The sequence below is a fragment of the Aotus nancymaae genome, unplaced genomic scaffold, assembly GCF_030222135.1.
Source record: "Aotus nancymaae isolate 86718 unplaced genomic scaffold, 86718_ANA_hifiasm-v0.15.2.pri h1tg000067l, whole genome shotgun sequence".
NCBI lineage: Eukaryota > Metazoa > Chordata > Mammalia > Primates > Aotidae > Aotus > Aotus nancymaae.
The window spans coordinates 14,488,021-14,499,152 of NW_026988482.1; positions in this window are offsets into that span (position 1 = coordinate 14,488,021).

Below are 11,132 nucleotides of genomic sequence, written 5' to 3' on the forward strand. Positions count from 1 at the left end.
TCTAGGCATATTGAAAGGAGCATGGATTTGTAGTCTTCCCAGATCTGGACTTAAGGGTCAGGCTCTACAATGAGCTAGGAGAGCATGTGCAAGGCTGTGAAGGTTGTTCATCTACAAAATAGGACTAATAACTTTAAGGACTGTTGAAAGAATAAAAATTGTACATAAATGATAACCTAAGTATGCATAAACCCAGCACCCAGATCTTTGTTTCAAATGCCATTCTTCAATTAAAAAAAAAAAAAAGCTCCTGGGAAAAATGGCTGAATTTAGGACTAGAGACACAAATATACAAGCTGAGCCTCTTGCACTGTCAGAAAATACAAAAGTACTTAAAAAAATTAATGAGGATGGGTCAAATGGATACAAAGAGAAACTGAAGACGCTCCCAATGTCAAAAGTTGAAATCATTTGAGCAACAAAATAATATTAGTATTGTTTTATAATCCAAAGTATAAAATAAATATTTGTAAACCCACGCTAATATTTATAAATAAGTTATAGAATAAATAAACAAATGAGTGAGAAGAGATAAATATCTCATGCAGAAGAATTCAAACATATGTAGATACTGCATGCTCGCTAAATGTGGGCTATTCATAGTGATTTCCTTCCACAGAGTACAGTATAGAAAAGAAGAAAAAGAGAAGCTTTGCAGTGGGGAAATTTGACTGACACTATGCCAGCCAGCCAGGTGATCAAGGTCAATATCGACAGTGGCAAGTCATGCTGAGAGTATGCTATCCTTAATAGAATGGGATAGGAATGGCATTTTGCCTCTGTGCACTTCCTTCCAAAAGCCCAGAATTCTAGTCTAATCATGAGAAAAATGTCAGACAAATCCCACTAAAGGGACATGCTACAAAATACCAGTCGAATAGCCCTTAAAATTGACAAGGTCATCAAAAACAAAAGTTTGAGAAACTGTCACAGCCCAGAAGAGCCTAAGGAGACATGACAACTAAATGCAATACGGTGTCCTGGGTGAGATCCTGGACAGGATGAAAAGCATTAGGTTAAAACTAAGGAATTTTGAATAAATTATGAACTCTAGTTAATAACAACATAGCACTATTGGGTTTTTGTTTTGTTTTTGTTTTTGTTTTGAGAGAGGATCTCGCTCTGTCACCCAGGCAACCATAGCTCACGGCATCCTCAACCTCCCGGGCTCAAGCAGTCCTCCCATCACCGCCTCCTAAGTAACTGGAACTACAGATGCACACCACCACGCTTGGCTAATTTAAAAAACAAAATTTTTTTCGGCTGGATCTTGCTACGTTTCCAGGCTCATCTTGAACTCCTGAGCTCAAGCAATCCTCCCACCTCTGGCTCCCAAAGTGCTGGGATTACAGGTATGAACCACTTCACTCAGCCAGTATTGGTTACTTAATTGTGATAAATATACCATACTAATGTCAGATATTAACAATGAGGGTAATTGGGTGTGGGGTATATGAGAACTCTTTACGCTATCATCACAAATTTTCAATAAAACTAAAACTATTCCAAAATAGAGGGTTTATTTTTTAAAATTACACCTACAAATATGCTTTGTTAGCAGGGCATAGCGGCTCACGTCTATCATCCCAGCACGTTGGGAGGCTGAGGCAGGAGGATCACTTGAGCCCAGGAGTTCGAGACCAGCCTGGGAAACAAGGCAAGACCTTATCTCTACAAAAATAAAAATAAAAATTAGTCAGGCATGGTGGCACATACCTGTAATCCTAGCTACTCAGGAGGCTGAGCTGAGAGGACTGCCTGAGCCCAAGAGGTCAAGGCTGCAGTGAGCTGTGATTGTGTAATTGCACCACCGCACTTGAGCCTGGACAATAGATCAGGACTCTGTCTCAAAAAAAAAAAAAAAAAAAAAAAAGTTTGCTTTGTAAACCACAGAATATATGCCTAAATTGTTGTTTTCTTATTTTTTAAGATTATTTATAGATTATTTCTTGTTAGGAAAAGTATTTTATTTCTTAATTATTTATCATTAGTACAATATATGACATGCTAATTATAAATAATATACTAGCAAAATCTCAATGTATTTTTTACTGCATTTTTTAAACTTTTATCCTTGACAAATGGGAAGGGGAAACTATCAGAGTGATAGTGAACAGACTGGAAGGATAAAGGGCTGGACTAGAGGTCTAATACCACCACAGTCTTTACTTTTATCTTCTCCTCACACAATTAAACTCAACCTCTTAGCATATCTTATTCTTGAGTGAAGCAGGGAGGCAGTGGCACAGCAGTGAAATTCACGGGAATCTCTTCAAGAGGAAATCTCTTGAACCCAGAAGGTGGAGGTTGCAGCTGCAGTGAGCTGAGATTGTGCCACTGCACTCCAGCCTGGGCAACAAAAGCAAGACTTTGTTTCAAAAAAAAAAAAAAAGATAAATATTCATGAGTTCAAAGAGTGATATGAATAAACAATTGAATAAATAAATGGGGAGAATAGATAAATCTGTACAGAATTCCAGATAATTTATGCACATAGGACTCCTCAAAAAGGGCTACATAACTCCCCATTCCTTAACGTTTCGGCTGCTGGTAGTGACTTCCTCCCACAGTGTAGAGTATGGGGGGTGCTGCGGGGGAAGTAACTTTACAGTGGAGAAATCTACCAAACATTGCTCAGTCAAGGTGATGAAGGTTAATATTAAAACTGACAAGTCATGCTGATAACATGATGTGATAAGTATGAACTTTACCTCTTATGGTCTTCCTCCCAAAAACCTACAACTCCTGTCTAACCATGAGAAAAACATCAGACAAACCCAAATTGAAAGGCATTCTATAAAACACCTAATATCCCTCAAAGCTGTCAAGGTCAGCACAAGCAAGGAAAATCTGAGGACATGGCATAGTCTAGAGGAACCTAAGGAGACATAACGATTCAATCTAATGTGGTATCTCGAATGGAATCCTGGCACATAAAAAAGGACATTAGGTCTGTGAAATAGCAGAGGACGTTAGGTAAAACTAAGGAAATCTGAGTTGTGGACTTTAGACTTCAGTTACTAGCACATCAATACTGGTTTACTTGTTGTAAAAAATGCACCATACTAATGTAAGATGTTAATGAAAGAGGAAGCCACCCAGGGAGGCAGACGGCTTGGGCCCAGGAGTTCAAGACCAGCCTCGGCAACATGGCAAAACCCCACCTCTACAAAAAATACAAAATAATAATAGCTAGGTGGCACACGCCTGTAGTCCCAGCTACTCAGGAGGCTAAAATGAGAGGATCGCTTGAGCCCCAGAGGCGGAGGTTGCAATGAGCCGAGATCATGCCACTGCACTCCAATCTGGGTGACAGAGTAAGACTCTGCCTAAAAAAAAGTAGGGGAAATTTACGGTGTTTGGGATATATGGGAACTCTCTATCCTATCTTCATAATTTTTCTTTAAGTCTAAAACTACTGTAAATTAAAAAGTTCATTTTTTAAATGAGTGGGAATAGAATGTTTGTTACAGTAATTGGGAACTACCTATTTTAAATTTACAGCAGCCTTGTCTTTGTTTATTAATTTGTTAAAATAATTGAAGACTCCATGATAGCAACGTGAGGATTTCAATCTAGATTGATAGCATAAACTAGTTTAGGTTTTAAAAACTAACAGAACATCCTCGGTTTAGTAGGGCACCTCTGCCCCCTAGTGTCTTAACATTCAATCTGCATTTAGTAGCAAAGGACAGCCTGCATGCTTTGTTTGATGTTTCAAGGTCTGGACAAGAGTCGAAATATTCTCAGAGCCTCCGATCTACTAGGATCATACTCCAGTTTGTTCGTATACGCAGAACCTTTGCACCGCTGAGTGGTCCCTGAAGAAATTGGTACATGCACGTGAGGGCAGGAGGGCAGTTTGATATGTGAATAGAAAACCTTAAAAATGTGTATAGGGGCCGGGCGCAGTAGCTCACTCCTGTAATCCCAGCACTTTGGGAGGCCAAGGCGGGCAGGTCACTTGAGGTCAGGAGTTCAAGGCCAGCCTGGTCAACATGAGGTAACCCTGTCTCTACTAAAAACACAAAAATTAGCAGGGTGTGGTGGCTCACACCTGTAATCCCAGCTACTTGGGAGGCTGAGTCAGGAGAATCACTTGAACCTGGGAGGCAGAGGTTGCAGTGAGCCATGACTGCACCACTGGACTCCAGCCTGGGAAACAGAGTGAGACTCTGTCAAAAAACAAACAATAACAACAAAAAGCCTAGATCTCAAGCCTGAATCTGATTCTGTAATGGGCCAAAACGTGTGTGTATTGAAGGGGAATGTGTGTGCAGAAGGGAGCCGTTGAAGAGTATAAAGCAAGAGGGTAATTCGCATGTAGGAGCAATGTGATTAATTTGTAGCCAGTGAGCAGACTGTGGTAAAATAAAGATGACCACACATCCCCTTGAATCTGGAAGCCTCTGTGACTACTTTGACCAGTAGAATATGGCAGAAGTGATAGTTAAGGCTCAGATCTTAAGACACTGGCAGCTTCCACTGCCTGTCACTTGGAATACTTTCTCTAGGTGTCCACTATGTCAAAAGAGAACTAGTCTGAGAATACTCTGCTGTGTGAAAGTGCAAGCTAACCATGTGAATATGCCATTTAAAGAAGAATATAACAAAATAGTTGTTGTTTTAAGCCACTAAGCTTTAGGTAGTTTTTCATGCAGCAATAGGTAATTGGAAGTTTCCTCCCTATAAAAGGGGTTAATACTATTCTTGTGCTATATAAGAGGAGCTATAGTGAGAACTGCAGCAATACTAAACTTTAACTATCGTCATAGAAGTTTCTAGAATTAGTATGGAGGAGGAGGCTTTTCTGTATAGGAAAATACTTTGAAAAGCCCATTAGGAGTAGAAGGTGAGACTTGGGGATGAGTTGACAAAGAGAAATAAAAAATATAACCAAGCCACTTGAATTTGAATTGGACAAGAATTTGGAGGTAGGAAAGAGCAGAGAATACAAAAGAAAGTAGAAATAAGGGAAAAGAAATGGAGGAGAGGCAAGAAACATGGCCAGAGAACAGAGATCAAGTTTCAAAAATAACGGAAAGACTTTTTTAAAACACAGGCATCTAACAAATTTCATGTTGATTGTATATCCATGTGGAAAATCTCTCTATTTCTCAAAAATTTGCTACCAGTATAAATAACTTTTGTGACATTTGTGTTTTGTTTTTAAGTTTAGGTGGAAATTTTTTTAAGTATCTGAGTTCTACTCATAGGTTGACTTGGTAGAGAAGAAGGATAACAGATGCCATTTCCTAAACTGAATTATTGAGACATAGTGATTTTCAACCAGAAGATATTTTGCCCCCAAGAAATACTTGGTAACTTCCTAAGGGATGGTCTTGACTGGGACAGGGACTAGGACGGGGCAGGGAAGAAGGGCAGCCATTGGCACCAAGTGGGCAGAAACCAGGGATGCTGTCAAAAACCCTGCAGTGCACAGGTTAGCCATCCACAAGAAATAATTTTCCAGCCTAAAATGTCAATAGTGCCAACATTGAGGAATCTTGATCTAGAGGAAGCCAAAGATCTTAATCAAAGGTGTCCATGAGAATCTAAGCCTCCTGCAGAATTTAGAGAAATCTTGAAAAAGACATTAGACTTTCTACAATCCATGGAATGTGGTTTGAATCATTCTTACGTAAATTATTGGGAAGAAGGTAATTCTAATTAACCTCTGGGTCACGGCATGAAATAAGGAAAACAAATCAGTTAAAGTTCTTAACTGCAAGTAACAGAAACTAACGCTGGGGAAATTGAGCAGAAAAGGAATGTATTAGGTAATAGTGGGCAGCTCGTAGAATCTCTGGAAAGGCTGAAGAACCTGGCCAGGAGGCTAAGCAAAACAACAAATAAAAAACAACTTATACAAGCATCCGATAGAATGGTCCATGAAGATATCAGTACCTCTGCTACTGGCACAAACACTGCTGGAATAAAGGAAGATGAATGTTCTAGCAATCAAGACAGAATGGATGCTTCAAAATAAAGGAAAGGGAAAGAAGCAGGACCTCAAAATTTCACTTTGAAAACACATAAATATCTTTCAGCCTTAATGTGAGAAAGTGAAAATTCAGCCACGTAAGCCCAAAACCTCAGGATCATTGTTGACTCTCTAATAGTAACCCAAGTCAAAATACACTTGGATAAATACAGTGCCTTCCTATCTGTCCTTCTGGTTTCAGTCTTCCACCTATAACCAACACTACATCCACTGATAGAATAACCTACTATTTGGATTACGGTGATTCCCTGCAAAGAAATTATGCATACATGAGCTTTCAAAACCAAACCAAACATAATTTGACATCATTCAAAGCACTCTGTGATCTGTTCCGGATCTACATTGCAGTGTTCTCTCCCACTGCAAATGATTTGCTTATTGAGCCCTAAGTATACTAGGCAAATGGTTTTCCTTCTTCTGCACCTTTGTTCTCACCGTTCTCTCTTCTGAGATGCCCTTTTCTCCTTTTCTTTATCTAAATCTCACATTCGTCCTTTAAACTCCAGCTCAAAACTTACAGAACACCTAACAATCCCACCAACCTACTTTGTGATCTTGAGAAAATAAATACATTTCTCTGAACTTATAAAAGTACAAAATGGAACATTGTATTTTGTATTTGTATTGTATTATACAATGTATACAATTAACATTGTATTTGTATTACATTTTGCTGAAAACTTTTTATCAGGATGTCATATTGTCTACACTGTGCGCTAGTGGGACTGGAAGCTCTAAACCTGTAGTCCTGAGGTACCTGGAGGGCCAGTGCAAGAGCAGAGTAATGCCGATGACGTCTTTGCTGAAGAAGTAGGACTCATTTTCAAGCCCATCCTTTATTAAATAGATCTCTGTGTTGCAATCTAACATAGAGAAGACTGTATCTCATGATAACCTTTTCTTCCAGTGCTTTTGAAACAGTCAGACTTTATTAACACCTCCATGAAACAGTCCTGAAAATGAAAAACACTTTAATCTCTTTCATTCTCTTTGGATAGAGAATATATTTTAATGGACCAAATCCTCAAGTTTCAGACTGCAAACTCAAATGCATAATAAATATTGCATTTCTTGGACCCAGCATGGTGACTCACACCTGTAATCCCAGCACTTTGGGAAACAAAAGCGGGTGGATCACTCAAGGTCAGGAGTTCGAGAACCATCCTGGCCAACATGGTGAAACTCTGTCTCTACTAAAAATACAAAAAGTCACCTGACGTCACGGTGTGTGCCTGTAATCCCAGCTACTTGGAAGGCTGAGGCAGGAGCATCACTTGAACCCAGGAGGCAGAGGTTGCAGTGAGCCAAGATCATGCCATTGCACTCTAGCCTGGGCAACAGAGCGACACTCTATCTCAAAAATACACACACATATATACAAGTTAAAATTAAGTCTATTTAAAGAAATGCTGTAATATTTCTTTAAATATATATACGTAATATATATATTTATGTGTGTGTGTGTGTGTGTGTATGTATATTCCTATTCTTACTATAGGTAGTGCTTTTGATGGCAGAATTAGGCAGTCTAAACAACACTCCGTGTTTTCCACTATTGTTCCCAGTTTTACTTGTGGTTAAGTTGGCCATATGACTAGGTTCTGGCCAACAGGATGTGGGAAGAAATGAAGTAAGTCATTTCTATGTTAGCCCTTACAAATCATCTCAGACAATCCTCCATGCTCTCCAAAGTGACCTTGGAAGCCACATGTTTCAGATGGTATAGCTGGGAACAACCTGGGTCTCTGAGTCTCCTGCCTTTGCAAGAGCTCCCAATGTACATCTGACGGCCATGTGACAAGAAAATGACCCTGTATTGTGATTAAGTCCCTGAGATTTGGGGGTTTGTTTGCTCAAGCAGCATATCCCATTCTATCTTAACTGATGCAGTCACTGAATGCACACTATGTGCCAAGCACTACTCTAAGTGCACATACATCAAGTAATTTTATAATGAGATACACATATTAGCAAACATCATAACATCATGGTAATAGAATGATACAGAAGGACATGCCTAAAATGGCCATTGAACCCCAAATTTACCACACATATCCTTCTAGTATTTCTTCCTCATTCTCCCTGCTTGTTTAAATCTCACCCTAAATTTCATTTCAGATAAGGAACAAAATGGCAAACTGGGTATGTTAAAGGAAACAAAGGAAGAAGTAGTTCTAGTATGTGTTTATTTTCTATAAATGTGTGAATCCAATCTACTTACTAAGAGTGTCTTGAGAGCTGTGGATTCCTACAACCTCTCCTGCTGGTACAACCTGGTAAATTGACTACTGAAAGCAGATTAATTTTGCCTTCTCTAAATGCAAACACCACTGCTGTTTAGGTGGGCCTCCAGACTGGGAGATAGTAGGTCCCAGTGTCCTGGTGGTGTTTGTGAGTTGGACTAGGATTAGAGCTGTTGTAGCAGGATATGGCCTCAACTTGGTTTATTCTGGCCCTTCCTACCACCAAGGATTCTTAGGACCATATGAATTATGAGAGAGAAAGGAGACTGTCAATAGCTTGTGACAATGAGCAGCAAAGATGTGAGAGCTGGTCCTTCCGCAAGGCACACAATTCAACTCACTCTTACTGAGGAGGATGCTAGCAAGCTAGAAACTAGTTTGGTATAGGTACTACTACAAAGAATCACCATGCAGAATTACTCAAAGCATAGTACATATATTTTTTATAGTACAGGCAAAGTTACAGAATAGGATGAAGGTAGGGATTATGTTTTTAGTCTAAAACAGAAGCAAAGAGGAAATGAAGCAGAGTGCGGAGCAAAAAATATTTCCAAGTAGGGGTAGAAAAACCTCAGAACCTGGTGGTGGGGAAGAAAGGGAAGGCATAATTTTGAACATGAAACTGGCTGAAAAGATTATAAATTGTAAGAGACATAGAAACTTAAAAACAGAAAAAAACATGAACTTGCAAAAGCTTTTAATGATGGAAAGGTTGAAATAGAGTGAAGAAAAGCAGTGGTGTGCTGCTCAAACAATGGTGTAGGCGTAAATGTTTTAACAACTGGCTCTTCCAAAAACAGTGTGTGTACATATGTGTAAATTTCTTATAAATTTTACTATGACTAAATGCTTCATTACTACCAATCCTATCTATTTCAACGAAGAAGCTGCTCACATCGTTAACCTATGAGTTTAGCCTTGACATGAATATTGGTTGTATTTTCCCATACATTAATGAATAAGAGAAAAGTGAAACAATGAAGACGTACATTAGTAAAATTTAAATTAATGATGATGTGCAAGACTTCTTTACTAAATTAGATAATAGTTTGCAAATACTGAAAGAATGTTTTCTCAATTTTCTGTTATTCACAATGTAAAACCACAGACAGAACACACTTTAAAATTTAATCTTTAGTATTATTTTTCCATCACTTTTTAAAATATCTATCTATAACAATGAAAACTCACTAGCCAGAATCGTAAAGGAATAATCACTATGGAACAGAATTAAAGGGCATAGTTATTGGTCAATACATATTTTACCACATAAAAGTAAAATAGGGGCCAGGTGCGGTGGCTCACGCCTGTAGTCCCAGTACTTTGGGAGGCGGAGGCAGGTGGATCACCTGAGATCAAGAGTTTGAGACCAGCCTGGCCAACATGGTAAAAACCCTGTCTCTACTAAAAATATAAAAATTAACTGGGCGTGGTGGCAGGCGCCTATAATCCCAGCTACTCAGGAGTCTGAGGCAAGAGAATCGCTTGAACCTGGGAGGTGGAGGTTACAGTGAGTCAAAATCATGCCACTGCACTCCAGCCTGGGCAACAGAACTAGACTCTGTCTTAAGAAATAAATAAATAAATATAAAGTAGGATGACAAGGAAAAAAGATGAGAGCTGTGAAAAAAACATTGTATCAAATAATAGAAGGAGATCTCATATGTAAGTAGTAGCCTGGTACCTAGCACACTAAATCAGTATTTATGATGCATGTAATCACAATAGTTATTATAATAGAAAAATCCGAAGGAAGATTGTATCTCTGAATTTATTACAGGGGCAAGAAAAAAAATCAGACAATAAGTTGGCATCTTCAATTTAATGAACGAAGCTTGTTCTCTAAGATACAAGCACAGAAAGCAATAAAAATAAGTAAAGGAAATATTTCAAGATTTATAATTCAAGAGTAAATCCTCAAAACTACTTAAAAGACAGGAAAAGGCAAAAGTGCCACTGCAAAACAAAATGAAATTTGTGACATAGAATACACTGCAGAAAAGGTATAAAAATAGGGTTTTTTTAATGATAAATATAGAGGATTTCTAAACAAAGATTAGAAGTACAATTTTAAAACTACAGCTAGTTCCAGGTGTGGTTTAACTGATTCCTTCCTCCTCTATTCTCACCCCATCACACTCACACACTCCGTATCACAGAGAAATCACTAAAATAATTTCACCGGAGCTGTGTAGTATACAGAATAATGCTGCCCCCAAGGAAGTCTGAAGCCTAATCAGAAGCTGTGCATATGGCAAAGGGGAATTACGTTTGCTGACCAGTTGACCTTAGAATAGGGAGATTATCCTTGATTATCTAGGTAGGCTGATCAGATCACAAGGACGCTTACATATGGAAAGCGGAGGCGGAAGGGTTAGCGTCAGAGTGATGTGGTATTAGAAAGATTTGACCAGTCACTGCTGGCTTTCAAGATAGAAATGAGCCACAAGCAAAGAAATGTGGGCAGCCTCTCAAAACTGGAAAAGGAAAAATAAAAAAGGATTCTTCCCTAGAGACCCATTTCTTATTTCTAACCTTCAGAGCTATAAGATAATGAATTTGTTCTGTTTTAAGCCACTAATTTGGCGTAATTTGTTACAGCAGCAATAGGAAACGAGCACAAGCTGGAATGAAATCTACACAGCACACAAGGCTCTTTGCCTTTTATGCTCATCTTCTGCTCCTCACCCTTATACTAATGAGGCTGCCTTAAGTTGGGTGCATTTCATTTTTCTTCTGTATGCGTCTTTGTATTTTTTTTACAAAAAAATATGATACATTTTAAAGTGTTTATAATGCAAACTTTCAATACATGCAAAGTGAACAGAAAAGTATAATGAAGTCTCATATACCTACTGGCCAACTTCCATGGTTACTAATATTTT